The sequence below is a fragment of the Homalodisca vitripennis genome, chromosome 6 (genome assembly GCF_021130785.1).
Source record: "Homalodisca vitripennis isolate AUS2020 chromosome 6, UT_GWSS_2.1, whole genome shotgun sequence".
Taxonomy (NCBI): domain Eukaryota; kingdom Metazoa; phylum Arthropoda; class Insecta; order Hemiptera; family Cicadellidae; genus Homalodisca; species Homalodisca vitripennis.
In genome coordinates, this window is record NC_060212.1 from 25,259,281 (window position 1) to 25,282,359 (window position 23,079).

A 23,079-nucleotide genomic window follows, 5' to 3' on the forward strand; every position below is an offset into this window, starting at 1 on the left:
TTTTTTAGAACGTCTCCCCTAATCGTACTAGATATAAATTATATCTATGTTATCAATGTCGCTATAAGACCATTATGCAACAAAAAGGACTTATAAGCACTTAAAGACATTGCCTTTCATTAGGCTGTTTCACCATCCTGCCAAGAGCCCCTTAAAAGGAATTGTTCAAAGGTTTTCCTGTTTATTTTCTGTAGTAATATCAAAGACCTATTTAATATGAACTGTAAGCACTTTGATCATTCATTGTGATGAGATCATATAAATGCTTTTGTAATTATTATACCTACCTACAGTTTCACACATTTTCCATACTCTTACTTACTATAATCCTTTAGGTGTCAGATAGAATAATCAAATTTTATTTCATTCTTTCAAAAGTAGGACATATGAAATATACATAATATGTATTTGTTTATCTGTATAGTAATAATGTTTTGTCATAGATCCATAATACTACAGCTGATTATGACAGTTGGCCATCACGGAATGTATTGAAGAGATGTGAAATCATATCAGATCTAATATTTTTAAGGGCCAAGTTTGAATGTAAGGTTATGACCTCCTTGAGTCTTCAAGTTGTTAGGTGTTAAATAAGTAAAATGCTCCCGAGGTGATCAATTTTCACATAGGAAATTATGCATTTCCTATGTAGATAAGTTCTAATTAATGACAACTATTTTGCTCCGTAGATTGTTAATTTTCCTGAAAATCTTGTGAATAATTTGGCTCTCTGGATGCAAGAGATCTTCTGGAGATGATTTTTGGGGCCTTTTTGCCTTCGAAGAAAGATCCATCTTTCCCCATATGAATACTTTCTCAAAAATTAAATCTGCACTATTGATTTTTTATTAAGTGGAAAATGATTGATGGAGTTTATATCCTACAAATAATGAATATTTAGAACGTATAATAAAAGTATAAACATTATCAATCTTAATTCAAATTGATAGTAAATTACTTTTTATATATTTACAGGACTATTTATCAAATAAAAACTGTTGAAAGAAAATTTATTACTATTGTAATTCCTACTATGAACAAAGAAACTTAAATCAAAGGTCACACTTTTCACCTAACAGTAAACAATTCGGAAGATTCCCTAAACTGAGCCCTTGAGCGAGATTCACATTCGTTTTATTTAAGTGTTCCGCCGGGACCGACCATCTGTCTATTCAAAGTTCGCTCTTACTTTCAATCGAATTTCGTATACTGCTGTACTTCCAAACTTCATTATGTTGTATGTTTTTAACGATTCTTTTAAGATATTTTGTCATTTTGTAAAGTGACAGAAATTCATTGAATTTCAAACTGAAGGAAATAATAAAATATCAATTAATCTACTGTAGCAAAATTTTAAACCTCTTAGCCAACAAGTAGTGTTCTAAAATAAACTGGTGTGGAAAGTGGTCCCAGTAATTGACTTTAATTACGTAATGTGCTGAATGAACTAAATCCAGACTTTATAAAGTGCACCGGTATCTCAATTTTATTATAATCCTATTACAGGTCCTGCTTTGTAACTGTAACTATGAAACATCCATAGGTACTAGGTACGCTTTTGCTATGATTACTTCTCAATGTGACGCTATTTCATCATCACTCGATGTTTTTTTACCAATTTTTTAATACTTTCTCATCACCAGCTATTTATATGGATTTTCCAAATTTTTCGCAGAGGGGAGAAGAAACCAATTCATGACCAAGTGTTAATATACTCGTACACTATGCTACAACAGTTTTATTTAGATGTCAAAAATACAATTTCCACCCAAACGGATACGTTCTATTCCATTTTCTTTTACATTTCGAACTAAGTTGGCAATACCATCACTATATAGTAAATAAAATCTTATTTCACCTTGTAATGAGTTTTTCTGAGAGTTTCATATGGGCGCAGACACACCCGGTACTGAGGAAAATTAGAAAAATGTTTTATTTAGAATGAATCAGAGATCTGCTTAAATTTACGTTTAGTAAAGAATAATTATTTAAATAGCTACATTTTTTTAAGATTTCGAAATCGAATTAGGTGAATGTTCCTAAAGAAATTTACGTATCGTAACAGGATAGGAGTATACTAGACCACAACGAACCGTATTTTAAAATTGAAACTTGAAGCAATCATTGTAAGAGGTTCTCTGCCAAGGCGGTGAAACAATCTTAGAGAGTTGAAGTCTATGATGCGCTTGTAGGCTGTTTTAAGTAAATGTTTTATATCGAAAGTTACACGTAATGTAAAAATTGTATTTTTTTTTATTTATTATTATTTTGGTAATGTATGTAACGTATGCATGTCAAATTTTGATTAGAATAGACGTTCTAATAAACATATATTACTTAACTAAAAAGGAATAAAAATGATATTTTCTCTTATTTTCAAATTGCAAGTAATATTAGTAAGCAAATATAGTAAATCCTCAAATAAAATAACAATTATAATTTTTATACTTTAGGCCTTATTGAGTCCAAGAGTATACTTTCATTGAGCTTAAGGATTTATTCCGTAACATATGTTAAGCAATGTCAAACAAAGTGAAACAATTCCACTTACACAGTAGGGATATGAGCAGATTTAGAGACATATGTCTCGCCAACTCCTCACTCAGGAAATAATATTCTATTCACTTCACCGGATATATTTTCTCGAGTAGTAAACAAACTCTTGGTTGATCCACAACTGGTTTATTGGTTCACATACAGTGGCGTGTGTCTGTGAATAAATCGAATCTGCATTATTCAGAGAGAATACGTCAATTTATGAATGTGAATATGCACATAAACCGTAATTTCCTGGTAATTTAAGTTTGATTTAAACACAGAGATTTTTACTTTTGGCACACTTTACGTTAACCTGTAACATTATATTTCATTTAAGTATATTGTTTCTATGATATAAACTTGTTGTCAGTAGTATTACACTATTTAACATAAACATATATTGTAGAAACTGATTCAAAAATAATTATGTTAAATAAGAGCACATTTAATACGTTTTGATTTTATACTATTATTAGTGAAAATTACGATATCATAAGATCGAATGTGATGTGACATAATGTGGAAAATTTCATTGGTAAAAGCAGAACAAAAACGTTAATAGGTTTTCATATTTAACATCGCCATGAAATAAGCTGGAAAACAGAGAAAATTATGATATTGGTGATATAGGAAAAACATTACCGGAAATACTCTTCTACCATAATACTACTTAATTTATACGAGTAATATTCCCGGTCATTTATAGAATGCACAAACCAACGCAATTCTAATTATTATTATTTATAATATAATAATAGGAAACTAGTCTGGACAGCTACTCAATAACGGTATCATAATTACGAATAGTTTTCATCGTTACATATTACTAAAACTTATGACGTTTAGAGAATTAACATCTGTTCTCTTGCTCTATTCTTCATATTTCACACTCTAAAACACGAGGTTAATGATGCAAGGAAGTTATATGAACATTGGTAATACTAATGAACTTAAATAAAAAAAATAAGCATATTTGCCGGTAAATCAGCATTTCCATAAAAAAATAATGTTCTATTATCAAATAAAATATAATTTAAATGTTGGTTAAAAATTATAGAGACAGTTAATTATCAGCAAAAGTATAAGAAATTCTTTATAGACTTATTGGCATCACCGTTGATAAAGAGTGGACGATAACTTACATTTGTTGAAACCTATTAACAATTGAGCTGCCTAACTCGATCAACATCACTATCGTAATTTCTATTTCACCTTCATGGGCAACTAAATAAGTAAGCATTTAGGGAAAAGGAATAAAAACTTTTTAAATATAGGAACTAGTTTACTTGTGAAAAACTCAAATAAAGTCAATAAAATAAAAATAAAAAGAAAGAAAAATAAAGGAATCAGACATACCCATAAACTGCTTGGCGTCCAGAGAGGATACAATTAACAGCAAATTACATGATCCGAAATTTCATGATCTTTTTGATGTCGGTATATCCGTAAACAAAAAAGATTAGTTCAGCGTTACGGTTGACTTGATAAATTCTATCGATTTTCATACTTTGTACTACGACAAATATTCTCACTGTAATATAGTAATAAAGTTCAACAACTAAATCCATTCACAATAATTTGCTCGGTGCATTTGAGAAGGTGTCAGTAACAGCAATCTACCATTCTCTTTCAAGTGCTGAAAATAATTTAACTCGCTCTAGTACACCAAATGGATCCTGTGGGTCAATAGAGAGTTGCTTTTTAACTTTAGCAATTCAATGAATAAGCCACGATTTATCCTTTTGCTCATATTGAATTACTTTAGTGCAAAATTGACACGAAATTTGATCTATTTAAATTAGCAAGCATGGTTGTAGTACGTGACTGTAGAATACTCGTTTTAATATAAAGAAGTACTTTTAGAGCGTTGTCTTCTGTTGCGGGAGGACTTTTCTGAAAAATGTATATTATATTATAATATATTATATAATTATATTTTATTTTTATATTAATAACTCCATACATAGAATTGTCTCTCCAATTATACCAATGTAATATACTAACAAATAATAATATAGTAAAACAAATTCAATGTTTTTAGAGTTTTGTTTCTTTTAACTAGCAGTGCCCCTAATTAAAATTTATTGGAAAGGAGTTGTCATCTAATTTGTTATTTTAACATTGCTAGAACCACATAAATAATTCTCAAAACAATTTATGTGGCAATAATTTTTTAATAATTTTCATAGTCGTCTGTTGCGGGATGTCTTCACTTCAAAATTTATATTATATTATAATATGATATATCATTATATTTTATTTTTATATTAATAACTCCATACAGAGAATTGACCCTCCAATTATAAAAATGTTATTTCTAACACTAAATAATATAATATAATGTAATAAAACAAATTCAATGTTTTAGTGCTTTCCTTCTTTAAACAAGTGGTTCCCTGATTAAAATTTAGTGGAAAGAAGTTGTCACCTAATTTATTATTTTAAAGTTATTCAAATTACATAAATACTTCCAAACAATTTTAATGGCAGTTATTTTTTATAATGTTCTTATTGTTTTACCAAGTTTAAAAAATGATAGTTATATTTTAGTTACATATTTTAACTGTGCAAGTCGTGAGGTTATTTCATAAGTGATTGAAGAAATGCAATTTAATTCGCTTATTTACTTGATTTAATACTTTATTTATAGTAAAATCCTACTTTATGTTCACAAACCTATTCATGAATAATATGATACTCTAAATTAAAGTACTATTAATGACAATATTGGAAGGTAATAATATGAAGTTTGCAGAGGAATAAACTGGAGTGTTATCACATGTGATTTTAACTTGAGACAGTGACACTAGTACCTCACTAGACATAAAAAATGTTTGAAACCAAACATTAAACCTGAAATTTAGCATGGAACACAGCAAAGCCTATTACGTAACACGAGGTATGACGTATTTATACCGTGTATTTATCAGTATTGATATAGTAACTTTTATAAGTACTTTTATAAGTAATCGCGAAATAAAGTTTAATGTTATTTTATGGTTGTGTGTATTTTTTATTTTATAAAGTTAATAGATAGAAGTCTTTGGAAGTAATTGGTTGGGGGTTAAAAGTTTTTTAAAGAATTGATATTTTGTAACCGAACCTGGTATTTTGTACACCAAAGTCCTATTTAAAATGCCCCTTAAGTTAAAAGTAATATTCAGTTGTTCCCACGTGATGTATTGTGTTTCTGTACTGTACGATATACTTAATACGTTTCCATACTTCACGAAGATGATTAGCACATAGAATACAATCGTATTAAAACGCCCATTCACTTGCTAGAGGAGAGTAAGTCGATATGCACGCCTGAAAAGTCCGAACTAAAAGCTGGAAACTGAATTCATTACTTGATAGCCCACGGAATGAATTAGCAAGGCTTTGTACAACGCTCCGAGATTAACACGATTTCGGTAAAAGGTTTGTAATCCTGTTTTGAATGCGGCTTAAACCGCGAACCTTTTAGCTTTGAATCGTCATTCAATTATATACTGGCTGGGTAACTTCATCTCAAGCATGAAATATGACTATCCATTTGCTAGCTTCTCATTGGTCACTACCGATCACACAGCTTTTGAAGTCGCTTAGGACAAAATCCTGGAAACTGCACTTACAGTAGGGTTCACCAGAAAGTGCAGTTGAGGGAGGAGCCTATTTGGCGCGTGACCTTGAAGCAGCCAACGAGGACTGAGCGAAGTTGCCAAATTTCTCCCCATGCTGTAACCCCAGCGCACCTTATCGAGTGGTAATTGACGTAATCACGATATTGTGTGGCGTCGCGCGGGCTTGTCCATTCTATTGGTCGCCGCTAACTGTACTCTTTCGTGGCCCTCACTGTAGAACTAAAAGGATCTTTGCGCTGCTTCCAGAGTTACAGGATATTTCTAGATGGGTAACGTTTAAGAGTTGGGGCCTCCTCTTGCCTAGATCCATAAAGAAGGATTAATAACATAATAGTAAATATTTTCTGCTAATTTTTAGGAAATACGTATTCTACGTGATTCTTTCACTGACCATGACCCATTGATTTTCTATCTGTATTTTTCACAAACTAAGAACGCTATAATTGAAAATATTTCTAAGGAGTTACTTACTCTAATTTGTAGGCAGACTGAAAAACAAATAAACGCATTTTTGGAACTTTTCGACAATAACTCTTGGGAAAATATCAATGACTTTAAAGTTGTCACCATATGTAATCTACTGATCTTAATTTTAAGATATTCATAATGTGTGTGTGTGTGTTTTAATACCCATACACTAAACCTTAGACTGGATAACGTAATTCATCATAAAATATTATTTTTACTAATTCTATAACTTGAAGTAATTTGAATGACATTGTGCCGATTACCGATTATTATTTTACACCGAGATGTTTAGAAACTCTTAATATGTTATATTTTGCAACCTAAAAGTTACCTTTCGTGTTCAAACTCTTGAAGAGCCCAAAAAATGTTTAGGTCTTTTGGTATTTAATTATACTTTGTGAAGCAATGTCATTGTCTTGACATAAACATATTTCATATATCGATCAAGGAATCCAAGAGAAGGCGTCGTCACGTCGTTGTCAATCATTGACGGTAACTTTCCGGCAAACACTAGAGCTCAGTTCAGAGCGCACGAAACTAATGGAGCGTGTCTATCAAAGCGAACTTTTGTGATTGCTCTGACTATCGTTATTTTCATATTGAATTACACGTTTCTTTACAGAATCAAGTCTGTGACAGAGTCAGATTCCAAACATCGAACTAAGAGGAGGGTAAAATGGAGATAAACCTAACATTTCCATTCAATCAAAACTCCAAGATATCTACGTTCTGTCCAAGTCTAATTTATTTATTTCCAACGGCCATACTCTCCATTTTTACATTCAATATCCATATAATTAACTATTATAACAACTTAACCTAAACAAGAAATTCTACAACAAAACAAGTGGAAGGCTGAAAAAAATTATATTAACATAATACACTATTGCAAGGCATGATATATAACAAGAATAAATATATATATATATATATATATATATATATATATATATATATATATATATATATATATATATATATATTTATATATATATAAATGTTTTAAAACTGTAACAATACCATCATGTAAAACCGCAACAATAAATAAACTATAAGTATAGAAATAACATAATAAACTATAACATAATATAACAAGAAAATTCATAACAATGTTTCAAAAACAGCAGCAGTAAAAATAACAATATTGACAAGATAACCTATGGCGTACAATAAACATAGAATATGAATAAATACATGTATATGTAGGCAGCAAGTTAGCAGCGAAATACAACAAAAACTGATGGTGTAATATGATAGAAATTAAGTGGAAGCATTTAAGATAACTACTAAATTACTTAAATTACTAAATTACTTACTACTAATTACTTAAGTATTCTACGTAATATAATGCAACAGAGGTATATGAGTTGAATATAAAATAAATAATCGGGTTAAACCAATACATAACAAATCTTTGGTTGTGCCTCAATGTATACCATTGGATGAGTTATCTCTTGTGTAAATATCACAAACAAGCTAATAGCTACATAACATGGGCAATGGGATTCATCGTACAGTTGGTTAAATGTCTCATCTGACATCCAGCAATACGATTTAGATAGCGTAGGTTAAAACTCTAATTGACTACATCACTAAAACTGATGTGATATCAGCGCACCAATTATCAGAGAGCTTTGTAGTGACGTCATCATTGTCCCGACCTGTCGATTGCAGCGGGAACACGATATCAGTAGCATTGTTTGTATCTCTACCGTGCATTGTCGCTCCGATACGTATAGGCCTTACTGTGGCCTAGCTACAATTATTGTGTTTTGTCTCTCCCATTTTGACTGTAAATACGACCAACATTTTTGACAAACAAAGGATTGTAGTCAAGCAGTAGATTTGAGTATTCATTCCTCATGTTTTACAGAAATCCCAGTGATATGTTATACAAATACATATAAGTTTACCTCGTTACTCTATCTAGGAAATTAACTTAATGGTTTTGAAGTTACTAACATCAATTTAAGATCCCAATAACGTTGAAGGATGCATCTCTTGTACTTCAGTAAAATTTTAATAATAATTTTTACTTTTTTGATATATCAATTGAAAATTATTTTCTTTTTATTCTTTCCTGGCGTTTTGGTTACGTTTTATCAAATACACTCATGATAAAGGTGTACTATTAGCATTCTAAGTAAAATCTGGGTTTTCTTAGAATCTATAAAGTAAAAGAGCAACAATAAGTGCAATTAAATTGTTTCTAGTTTGAGACGGTGAAGAATGTTGGTTAGGCGAGTTTATTATAAAACTTTACGGTCAGTGTTGCCACCGTGCAGAAACAATATAACCCTCTCTAGTTCCGGCTAACAGCAGGAGTTATGGTCAATGGAAAGCTTCCGCTTCGTTCTTTTCCTTCTTTCTGCATTTTGTAAAAACCTGGTAAAATAATCCCGTAGGTTTATCTAGCTTACATCTCCAAATATAAATAATGTATTTCTAGTTCTACTAACTTGGATATTTAATACATGTTTAGTAGGTGTACGATCAATCATTATCAGTAGCTTTATTTATTTAATGATAATGCCTCTCAATACCCAATAGTCTCTCCCAAAAAGAATTCTAAATGCTTAAAACGTTTAATTAACAATACAATATAGGGCTTCTAAAGCCTGTCTAATTTAAAAAAAATGTTGCTCTAATATGCATTATGCTAAAGCCATAATAAAAACATAATTATGCCTTCTAACATCCATCTGTACCCAAAATTATATTGTGTTTCAAATCTGTAAAAATAGGTCATGATATCACTCGAAAATTACTTTGCTACACCATTTCTTGATTATTATTTTAGTCGTATGAGTTTTGTTCTTAATATTTGGAAATATAGTTCCAGTTTTATGTAAATGAAAATCCTTGATTCTATAGCCTCAAATAACATTCTTAATTTATACACAAAATATGCTGCCATTAAAAGTTACTGATGCTAAAAATAAACACAGTAGCATATACTGTTTTAAGTATTCTGATACAATACAATATTAATTAACTTTTAAATACAGTTATAAAGTACACAAAACTCCAAGTTATCAACCATGTAATACTGTGTTGGAATTAAATGTGGATTTAATTAATACAAACGTTATTATTTTCACGGAGGAATGCCGGTGGTGGTGACCCAATTCCATGTCTCGTTGTCTCATTTGCAATACAAATTTTACCGCTTGAACTATAAGCACCGACGTTGACATCGTAGTACTATATAATGTAAGAACTATTATAACCTATATCGGCACAATGTTTTACATGTAACATTAAATCAAGTGAGACACAGACTTTATGTTTCATCGTATTATTTATCGAATACCCTACAGAATAATGTATGTTGTATCACAGCAGTATTTAAAGCTTTCCAATTATAATTTTGGTGCATTACACCAATAACTGTTATTTAAAAATGCTCCATCAGCTCTGAAAGGATATGTTATTTGTGTAAAGTACGTCCATAGGAAAACAAGATGAAAAGATGTAATCTGTGATATTGAATGTTAAGGAGCGCCAGACACAGAGATGGAAAAGTCCCGTCAGTTCCAAATTGTTTGAGTGTTAGGGACTTTCTTCAAGTACGATGTTCAAAGTATTAAAGAAATCAAGAATTAAATACATACTCTTGAGCATTTTATACATTTTAAAAATTATAATTATTTAATGGTCAGGCAGTGCAAAATATTGCTAATACTTAGTATTGCCAGTCCCATTAGTATAGAGTGTAATTAACCATAATATTTAATTGCCTAAACATTGATTAGATTGTTATTTAAACACAGATTTATAGATAGTTAGAGGAGGTCCTCTAAAGGTTTTCACTAAATGAACTAGTTTGGCACAAGGTTAAGTTCTGAAAGGACTTTAAGTTTAACTTTTGGGAATGCTCTGTTAGCTATTTGTTAAGCGTTAGCGAAACCAATTTCTCGAGGGACTGGTAAAATTTCTTTTGTGTTTGTCTGCTTGTTTGCAAATGGATTGACCTACTCAATATTAAGGCGCATAAATGTTGCATGTAACAATATTTCTACACTTAAAAGAATGAGTCACTAAATCCGCAATGAATGAGTCACTTAGTAGCCTGCTCAATTTCTGTTTTGTCAGCTGAGGTATATAACAATATCTTTTTTGTACAATTATCTGTATGTCTGACTGTCTGCCCTCAGGACATCACAGATTTCAAGAATAAAATACTAGCTATAAACTTGAAATTTTGCTTGCAAACCTCAGCGACACGTATTACATGGTATTAATTCGTGTAAGATAAATGACTTTTAGGCTTTATATTGAAAATTATGACTATTCAAAACGAATACCAAGGTTTACTGTTTACAAGCCTAAATTTAGCTCAATATCTGGAAATAATATTACTTTGCAAGCTTCACAAGAGCGCATTCTTGGTCTAAAGTCTGGTTTTAATTATGGAAATTTTGTGCAAGTAAGTTTTGTTTATTCTTACTTAAGTTTCTAAGTCAGTTATGTTATGTTTGTTTTTTTATGTTAAAACATCTTTTTATAAAATTTAACCACAGTCTTTTACTATACCATTTCTGACGGCAGATAATTACATAATTATGTTATTATTCTATAAGGTGTGGTATTTATTTGAAACATAATTTAAAGGCATCTTATAATCAAACCCAAAGAAAACCGTGAAGATAACTATATGAACTCTTTACAGTAATATGAACTGAAATATAATGGAGGGACTGCTATGTTTGTTATTCAAGCGTTATTTTTTCTTTTACGACACAGTTATTAAATAGCATGAAATTTCCACAAACTAAATTTAATCATAAAATGAAATTTTACTTCATAAATGAATAAAAACATGCCACACTGACTATGTAAGTCATTTATATGGTTTAAAGCTTCGTATTTTTACAATCTCCCGCTTTTTGCGCTTAATTACGATATTGCTTAAATTTTCTAATTTAAATGCTTCTAATTCCTCGTGGAATGATTACGATGTTTTATTTTCTGTCAACTTTTAAGTTATTCTAAAGGGGTTTTAATTTAAAATAAATATATTTTTTTTAATTAATTGCTCCACCTAAGAGGTCAGAATTCAAATCTTACAATGACTTAAACAATAAGCTCCATACTTTTCTAGTGACAAGGTATTCCGTATTAACTCACCATTTGCCACCTTAAATATGGTAGAGAATGTGCCTACGCGTTTGACAAAATCAACAAAATGTATCGCATTGTAAAATTTTATGTAATTATACTAACTAATTAAATTCATTTATACATTAAATAAATTCCAGTTACAAATGTTTCCAGCACAGTGAAGTGTAATGAAATAAATTACATGCAACCCCGTAATATGCCATTAGAGGCATCAAATTTAATAACTGTCAAAAAATATATATTTTTTTTAATGTTGAAACAATAATTTCCCCTAATTTCCATCTTTGAAAAAGAATTCCAATAACGAAATGTGAGAGTGTAACCACTCTACATAGAACACTTGAGTGGCTTGGGTTTAATTAACGAGCTGTCTGTCCGCTCGTTTGTCGAAATTATTTGAGAGCGTCCGCAAAACTGTTTTTCATTAAGCGCGTTGAAAAAATAATTATTTTAAATTGATTTTAATTAAACAATCTAATAAGATCAAAGCAACTTTACGATGATACAAAAGGATACAATCCTTTCGTTATCAAATCTTTTGTCATAAGCCGTGAAAAGAATTAATTAACTACCTCAAAAATCCCTTAATAATATTAAAATTAATTGAATATAGCTTTTTTAAATTAAAATTTATGTGATAAAGCACCTGCTGCTCATACAGGGACAGGATATGTGATTTCTTTACGCTAGATGTGAGGGAGTGAGAGAGCGCACTGCACCCACTTTCTCATACACACACTCTCCTTCCTGTTGCCGCGATAAGAGAGGAACCCGGCTATAAAGGGTGATCACTAAATGGAGATATCCACTTTCCTGTCGCTGCTACTTTCACGTCACCAGTAAGTGACTTCACTCAGTATGTCAGAATGTTGTAGCTTAGGAAGATTATGAAAACTTTTTCATATTCAAATAAATTAAAATAATTTAAAACTTATCGTTAAGTTTTTATATAACAAAACTAGACTCCATGTTGATATTTCTAAAAATGAGAACTAATTTACTTTGGATTGGTTGAATCATGGTTAAGATATAGCAAAGGCTCCTGATTCCTTGTCAAAAAGAGTCTTTACTTTAAAAGAAGAGGATGTTTCTTTGTTGTAGGTGGTTAATCTCGAAGAAGTACATGTAATACCTTTCAGGAGCTTAGAAATGTAACATTTCCATCATCATACATTTACAACCATAATGCATGCTACATTTAATATTATAAATAATCCATCAGTAAAATGTAATAAACAACGACAGACGTTTTTAATCCGGTGGACATTCAGTCCCTAACTGACATGGGGTTAAACAATACCTATGGGGCTTCGTGCAACAAAACGGAATTTATCGTAGAGATTTGAATTCACATGTAGTCTGCCTTTACTTATGCCTAAGCCTGAATTTCAGGTTATATGGAAATAGTATATGTCTAGAATTAAAATATGGAATATGCTCGGGAAATGATCAATATTCTTAAGGACCTTAAAGATACTTTGCTTACGTGGATACAAAGGATGTTCTAGGTAATGGCAACTGCTTTGCTCTGCAGGTTGTTAGTTTCCGAAAAGAGCCTATGGAAAAATAGACAATCTGGATGCAAGGACTCTTCTGGAGAATGATAGCTGTTTTGTTCTTGGGGTTGCACATTATTTTCCTATATGCGTTTTGAATATTTTGGCTATTTGGATGCCAAGTAGTGATCGGAACAGTGAGGACCGTTCCCCTGTTTTTATATACTGAAAGTAAAAATAGAACCCTTATAATGTGAATTTAACATATTATAGTTAATTTTACTTAGGGTAAATTAAAGAATCAAAATAACAAACAATATGTGATTATAAACACAATGAAATTTTAAAACAGGTAGTTAACCCTGTGAGTTTATCAATTATTTTCGTAACAACCATATCGATACATAGACTATCTTCATTTGATACATCGGATATTTTGCACAAGGTCAATTATTTTTCTATGAGGATAGGAAATCTTCCTAAAAGTTTTAGGCATCTATTGTAATGTATACACGCTCTTACTAGGCTGGAAAATGTGAGCCGTGTTAAATGCAAAGGAATTCAGAGGAAAAAGATAAAATGTGGGGGTGGGGATTGTTTACAATGATAATTAAATCAACTAAATTCTTGAAGTACAAGTGAGAGTGAGGAGCTTAAGTGATCTAGCATTAAAACTTCATTATTAGGAAATTATCATCATCATAGATCATTGCTTTCTCACTTAAAATATGTACAACATGCATTTCTCAAAATAGCTCAGGGAAGTCAGACAGGTATTTGAGCTAAAGCATACTTAGAACTGGTTAAGTGTGTTTCTAAATGTCACGAAAAAATATTGTGTTTTATATTTTGATCCATCGTCCTTAAATTAAAAATATAACAAATAGCCGATAAAAGAATAGTTTTTCATATGTGAAGTGATTTAGTTAAAATTAAAAATTCAAATAGTTTTTATTTTATATTTTGGGGCCATTTCACTTTCAAAGAAAGCATCATCAGACCCACATGAATGGCTTCACAAAAATAAAATCTACATTAATTTTTTTTATTTTAAATGAATGAAGAAGCATACGTTGTACAAATAAAGAACATTTATAACGTATAATACGAACATAAACATTATCAGTCGTAATTATATAAAATAATGAATTACTCATCACTCTTTTTAGTACTGATAGAGTTGCTTACCAAATACTAACATCTGTTTGTAAAAAAGCTATTACGATTCTAATTCCTAATATGAATAAAGCATGTTAAATCAAAGGTAAAACTTTTCAACTAACAGTAAACAATTCGGAAGATTTCCTAAACTGTGCCCTTGAGCGAGATTCACATTTGTTTTATTTAAGCGTTCCGCCGGGACCGACCATCTGTCTATTCAGAGTTCCCTCTTACTTTCAATCGAATTTAGTAGACTGTTGTACTTCAAAACTTTACAGTGTTACATGTTTTTAATCATTCTTTTTAGATATGCTGTTATCTTTGATAAAGGACTTTATTATTTTAATTGGAAATTTATTTCAAGCTAAAGAAAAATAGTAAATACCACTTAAGTTCAAGTTATCAAAATTAGACCCCAGTAAGCCAACAAAGAGAAAAAGTTACAAAATTAACTGGTGAGGAAAGCGGTTCCATTGAGTGACTTTAATTACTTAATTTACTTAGTGAATTAAGTCAAGAATTTGTAAAGTGCACAGGTAATTCAATTTTGTTATAATCCTAATTCGGGGCCGGTTTGAACTACTTAACTATTAAACATCCCTAGTTACAGGCACGCTTATACTGTGACAACTTGTGAAAGTGTCGCTGTTTGATGTGGGTATCGCTCGATGTCTTTTTGTTAATTTTATAATACTTTCTACGTCTAATAATGTTTATTCTTCATATTAAATTCATTACAAGGTACACCCTGCCACGTGTAGTGTAAGAGGCTTCGCTAGGTTGCGTGGACAATTTAAGCCTTTAGCTCATTTCATCTTGGAAGTCCCACAGACAATCATGCAGAAAATAACAGTTTTCATCTCCCCGCAGGCTAAAAAAATAAATTGTGTTACCAAATCTTCCTCGAGTTATCTTGCGTATATTCAGACTACATATGTGTTACTTACCAGTATGGCATATATTAAAAGGTCATATGATTATTCTCAGTCGCTTACAATTGTATTATATCTGCGATTTTATCCGTGTCTGCATTGGTTAATCACAAGAGAAATTTAAATCTGTTCGATAACGCTCAGCCCAATCTCTTGAAAAGGAATCTTAAAAAGGCGTCATCATCAAATCCTATGTTGCCTTTATATTAACGTAGCTTCAGGCAAAATTTCAAGCCTACAGGCTAGTTTGTTCTAGAGGTCGTGCGATCAAGTAGACATAAATGACATTATTCCAGCCCCTAGAGTAGCTTCGATGACGATCAGCCAAAAAATCTTTTAGAGGTTAAAGAAAGAAAGTAACAACACATTGAGTAACTGCATGACTTTGAACTGTCGGAACGAAATATGATTTTATTTTATTCAAACTTTTAATATATAAAAGAGTTAAAGATAGGGTGTTTTATTTTGAGCTCAAATATAGCATAACACATACAATAACACTATATCAACAATGGCCTAAAGGCTGTGCGTTGTGATTGACAAAAACTATTTTAAAGTCGTCTTTCACTTCAAGGTAAGATTTCAAACTCTGTTAATAGGAAGTACTGCTTTCATGCAAATCTTCATGCAAATTTTGTTACTGTTGACTAAAACTTAAATTTGGCCAACCGAGATTTAGCGCAACCTTTTACTAGGTAGGCTTGAGCAAAGTCTATCACTAAAGAGAGTAGATAATTTTTATTTCTGTTATTCTGTATATGGTACTATGTCACATAGTAAAAATTGTAATTAATTGTACTCATTTTGTTTATAAATCTATTTATTCTGCGATCTCACAGTGATTTTCAGCCATTACACTGATTTGATCTTTGAAATTATATATTTAGCTTTAATATTGTGTATAAATACATAGATATTCTTGCAAGTAATACATAAATATATATATATATATATATATATATATATATATATATATATATATATATATATATATATACTCGTATATAAAATAAATAATATATTTATAAATATAGTATTATTTCTATTACATATAACACGACAGTAAAATTCGCACAGGGATAATTTATCGCAGCAAACAATAAAGAGAGCTTAAGCATTAAAGTCCGTAAACAGCTCTGATCAGTCAACTTAAGAAGTTAATTAAAATGATTAGTGCTTTGACAACAAATATTCACAGTCCTTTTTTTACCTGTAGATAATTATCCGTACAATCAGTTTACATTGTATTGAGATATTTCGTTACTTTACATTCATAAGAATTAAAGAACGTTGTAACGAATCCTACTTTAACGAAGACTCATTGATTATTTAAGGAAACCTATAAGGAACAAGTAAAATAATCCACTTTTATTAAATACATTCTGTATAAAACGAGACTTTGTACCAAGTAAGAAAGAAAAATCACACTAGTATTTGTATGAATATTCCAAATTTTGGAGATTTGGCGTGGGTGAAAGAACAGTGCAAGATCTAGTCTTACCATACAAGATCTAACATTTTTCTTTTTAATTTTATACGTAAAAAATTAACGAATTTACCCAAACAAAATATTACTTCTCCGTTGTCTTTCGCCATTTCGAACCGACTTTGCAAGCAAATAGTCTTATTTCACTCCTATAATGAGCTTCTGAGAGTTTCACATGGAATCATACGCACAGTGTACTGCAGCAAAGGAGAAAAATGTTTTACTTGGAATGAGGAGAAATCATGTTTATTTCTTAATGATCTCAGGAATTAACGTGCGGTTTAGAATAATTATTCTAATAGCTAAATTCTTTTTACAAATTGCACAGTCGAAGGAATTGAATATTCCCCAAAAGATTTGGTGTCTAAACAGGAGAGCAGTACGCTAGACCTCACGTAGCGTATTGTAAAGTTGATATTTCAACATTCCTCTTAAGATGATTCTCTGCCAACACTGTGGAAACAGCCTTACGGAAAGCGATCTCTATGATGCGCGTATAGGCTATTTTTAAATCACGATCTTTTAGCGAAGTTATACTCAATTTACTGCCACAATTGCTCATTTTTTTATTTTATTGGTTGCATAAGTATAATCTATACCTAATTTTACTAAGAGAGGAATTCTATAATATTAATATTATTCAAATAAAAACATAGTTTAACTTGTTTCAAATTGTATTTAATATAAAAAACAATTATAGAATCAAATAAAATTTTTAATATTTATATTTTTTGTTTTCTTTAAAATATATTTTTGGAAGGTTATAACAGAAATACTGTTTAAATTGTTTATACATCCGTCCGGAAACAGATTCCAGCATTTTAAGACACGCATAAGGTATATCGGTTAGACGGGCCGAGACAACTTCCAATATCTTTTAAAAATATCCATCTAATGAAAAAATCTACAATCAGTGACTTTTAGATGTAATATTTCTGAATAAAGTATTTATTATATATTAGAATATGTGTTATAAGGACGGGTAACATGATTCTTTGAGGTTGAATGCAGAATATCAGGTTTATAGCTCATTACATTGGTCTACATTTGTTGCTAATTCACGTGGTAAATTTCATAAAATGATAGTCAATTATGAAGCAAATTTACTTATTTGCAATATGCTCCTTTTCGTCATAGTAAACCTATAAGAATAATGTAAAAATGTTCGCTTGGCCAAATTCCATTGAGTGTCATACACCATCCTTTTAGGCGACGGTTTATAAACAATACTTCTTTCAAAATTTTAAGACTACAGTATAAGGCCAGTTCATTATTCCAGAGATATCGTGAAGACAAGCAGACACATATATGACATTTTCAAACCCATGAAGTGACAGGATACGCTAACGCTCATCCATCAATACCACCATTTTTGACGGTGTTAAAATCAATTTAAAACGGTTTAGTCGTTAGGTTTCAAAACTTGCTTTGGCATTTTTAGACTGATTCCATGGTTGGAGAAACTCATGGAGCGAAAGGATTTATTCCATTAAATACAAATTGCAATGTTTAAACAAAGTAAAACAACTCCACTTACAGCAAGGATCTGAGCAGATTTAGAGACATATGTCCTGGCGTCTCCTCACTCAGGAAGTATTATTCTATTCACTTCTCCGGAGATATTTTTTCGAGTAGTAAACAAACTCTTATTTGATCTACAGCCAGTTTATTGGTATGAAAAATTTCAGTCATTCATTCAGTCAATTCAGTCACCACATTCAGCGGTGTGTGCCAGTGAATAAATCAAATCTGCATTATTCAGGGAGAAGGTGTCAACTTATGATGGTGAATAAGGTGAATAATGAAGGTGTATACTGTGAGAGTATACAACCTCCTGGCTACCAAAGTTATATTAACTCAAACAGAGATATTACTTTGGCACATTTTATTTGAACCCATAATATCTATCTATAGTTTCATTCCTGTCTAGTGTGTCCATGATAAAAATGTTTTTAATTATTTGATAATAATGTATTTAATTATAGTTTTAAAATATTACGAAAAGCAAGAATCTAGTCGTTTTACAGTTATTATATTCTCACAAAGAATTTAAATAAATGAGGAGCGTGTTAATGTTTGGTTGTATTAGGAATTTAAAGTCCATTCTTCTGTAAATCAGTAATAATTTCTGCTAGAAATACCCATATCCACGCCCTATTGCGTTATTCTGTACGTGGTCTGTACATTGATATTGGAGACCTATTCTTTATATCATATGTCGTATCGGTCACATGTAAGGTTAGGTCACGTGACAGTCTGAGGTCAGGACACAATCACGTGGTATGACGTCACTTCATCGTACGTTTATACAACATATGAGAGTAAAATATACTTGTATTTTTATATTGTATAGTACTAGCAAAACAAATATTGTTAATGATGGTTAAAATAGTTTTAACAATCATTAACAATTATTAAATGTATTAAATATTCGTTAAAGTATATAAAAATAGTTTTATAGAGGTATTGTCAACTCTGTATATACAGAATGGACAGTAACTTACATTTATTGAAATCCATGAACAACTGAGTTGCCTAAACCGATCAACATGAATGTCATCGAACAATCGAATCCAACCATCGACTATTTAGTGTTCGATAGTGATCTCCAAAGAAAGTTGTTAAAACGAATCCCATTAGTTAAACTGAAGAGCTCCCAAGAGGCCTTGCCGTTTGTTCCCAAGTTTCACTTTGCCAATAAACTGAGTTGATTTCAGTAGATTGTGTTCAAAATGGTATATTGGACTATATTTATTAGAACAATATACTAAATGTAACACAAACAGTCATAATGGTAAATTTAGTTGATAAATTTTACTGGAACTCGTACAAAATCGATTGATTATTGAGTAAAGGACGTCGAAGGCGTCAGATTTCCATTACAAACAGCCAGTGTTTATGTAATAAAAAAAACTTTAAAAGGGTTTAAAATATTATTTAACTGCTGTTTTAGGTTAAAGAGTGTTTATACCCTGTATTATTTACAAGAGGGTTTCATATTGTTTTAGTAATGAACGCTTAAGAAATAGCTATTTTTAGTCATCAGCATTAGCTATATGGGCTACCAAATAAGTAAACAGTTACAGAAAATGAATAACACTTTTAAAACGTAGGAACTAGTTTACTTGTGAAAATATCAAATAAAGTCAATAACATTAAATAAAGGCTTGGCCATGTACAAGAAGAAAAAATATCGGAAATAAATTATGGTAAGGAATATTGCGCTTCTTTCCTTACTAAACAAGAAGGATAGGTTTTATTAAAACTCTATAAATAGTTTCCCATGTGTATAATATTTACAATTATGTTTGGTTAGAAAAAGATTCAGTTTTGTTTATTTAAAGTAGCTCCGTGCATTTCTCTAAAATAATCAATACACTGGTCTGACTGGGACTTTCATGACCTGACGCCAGATCAGAAGATCGCCTCTTGTTGGCCGGTTGACGTGGCGTGGTCTGTCCGTCTGGGAGAGCGTGGTGTGTACGCTGTACTCGGCCAGTGTGCCGGTAGAATTGCTCGTAAAATTATCTAGTATAAGCGGTCACTTGTCGAACAAAGTGCGGGAGTTGTCTCGATTGCCTCTTTGTACCGCGTTAGTGTGCGACAAAGAGATGGAATCCATTTAGCCACGTGTCCCACTCCCCGATACCTGTGACTGTTGGAGTGACAGAAGTGTCGCCAACGGTTCATGGACATCGGTCGACATGGGACATGGGAGCCCTGAGGATCCAAGCTAGACATTTCCTGCCCTGAAGCAAGAACGAGGTCTTTGAAATGGTATCGCTCCTTACAAAAACCTGTTCTTTACTGTTATTATAAACCTCTTCTAGCAATCTATCTGATCTGCTCTATAATTTATCAATTATTCACTATCTGGGGTTTCTTTCCAGTAGCCGTAATTCCAAAAGCATCCCCATCTATTAATACACAAATATCCAAAAAAGAGGTGTTGGACTTCTAACTCTATTATGTGGCAAATCAAACTAAATATTTTAACATAGTAGTCCCAATAAGTTAATGCGGAGTTGCAATATGGTTTTAGGAAGTTCATACAGTATTACACAATATAGTAGAGAATTTATAGCATGACCGGTGACTTCGAGATGCGCCGTAGGCAAAGACGGAACTAATGTGGTGGGGGGGGGGGGGGGGTGTGGAGCGGCTCAGTCTGTTGCCGTATTTAGCCTTGTGAACTTCGGTCTCCAGTCTTCTATACGTGCCGCCCAAAAAACATTCGCTTGTGCCAATTCACGAGTTGTTATACAATTTGTGAATTAATTGCGTTGTGCTCATTACGTTTTAAGTAAAGAGTTTGAGATGGATCATAATGTAAAAAGTAAAATTGGAGATAGAAAGGTTATACACGGCCAAGCAAGAGAAGTGCTTCCCATTTTATGAAACGGGAAGCAGAAACCAACACACTTATAAATTTGAAGAAAGTTCAACAGCGTGTCGTAGAGGCAACTGGAATTTCTGAAAGTACGCTAAGACGAATTTTGAAGGAGGAAAAAAAATAAGTCCAATTGGCAATTCTTTTAGTACGCCCAACAAAGTAAGAAAACGCAAACATACTAAAAGTTATCAGGAAAATTTTGATTTGGGTGTAGTTCGAAGAACAATAAATAATTTTCATCGACAACGGGGTTTTGTTATGTTAACTATTGCGTGTGGATCGTTTGGCGTTATTGTTATTTTAAGTATACATCATTAAATTAACTTGATACAAGTTGGTAGATAAAACTGAGTTTTTTTCTTATTCTACTGTGTATATTGACAAATTAGTTTAACCAGTTTTATATTAATTTTTAATTTAGCAGCTATGCTATGTCAGTTGAAAATTTTGTAGTGTATACTATCGTAAATCCTGAAGCTTACACAGTTAGTATATGATAAATTGAATTTTAATGGCTAACAAAGCGTAACAATTACAATTCTGAACTGTTGTCGTCGTTGGAGATCAAGAATAATATAAATTCCTACCCTTTCCCAATTTATGAGAACCCTTTCTTACCACCAGGTATCTCTACTGCGAACTCATTACGAAGGGTGAGCTATGAACACAATTTCGGCAGAACATAGTCATTTTTAAGATCACGTACATCCGGTCCCAATATTTCCAAGATTTCCTGTATTGAATACCCCATCACAAAAGTCCGTCGCCGTAACTTCAAAAGAGTCTAGAAATGTTCAAATATTCTCAAGGTCTCCTATACTAAATTGCTCATCATAAAAGACCACCGTGGTAAGAACATAAGGGTCTAGAAATGTTGGCAAACACTACAATATTCGGCTCCCGCCACCACTATGAGCCGGGAGCCGAAAACTCTCAGTAGGGTTAGTAGCACCGTATTCACTCCCCTACTTTAGATTGTGCCCCCACGCGCTCAACTCCTCCACTCCTCACGCGCATCCCACCGGTCATGCTATAACTTCCCTAGAGTAAAAAAGGCCAACCCTCCTCACTGATTTACTGCAACTTTCGCCGTGTATTCATATCTACTGGTTTGTGGTTGGTTACTATGAACAAACGTATTATAAGACATATTTTTTAGTTCATTGTATAATCATTAAGTTGACACGCAACCTTTTTTGTTGTGATTCCTGACTTATGTGTGACACAAAAGCATTGTTATCATTTATAATAACTTGACCTTGATTTTAGATGGGTGTTAGACTGGTTATCCACATGAGAAATCAGATATCGGATCTCGAAACAGTGTGTTATTGATTTGCTGAAATCGCTAAAGAAAATTTAAAAATATCTAAGTTATCGTATTAAAATACTTTCCCACAGCGATTTTATGTTTGAAGATTTTATTGGATTTAGTTTCGGTATTACCATTCATTTATTAATTTATAAACAAACCACCAACCACTACCAACAACCATTAACCACGTACCATTAACTACGTACTAGTTATACAGGAGATAAATCATTCATACGGATGAGGTGTGTAGGTGTGTTGAGTTCCAGGGTGTTATCTCAGTTAGTCCGCCCCAAATCACATAAATTTGATTATTAACTTTAATGATCTGCCACCTGACCTCTCACTCCAAATATGGCAAGTCCGGGCCCTCACTTTACCCTTGCCTCAATGTGTAGCATTGGATAAGTTATCTCTTGTGTAACTAATACAACAAAATTTAATAAGCAGAATACATCCTCCTTATCAATATTAGTCAATTTTAAGGACAAAAAAAATGTTTTGAGCTCTTTAGTATGTTTTAGATCTAGAGAAACATTTTTTTTA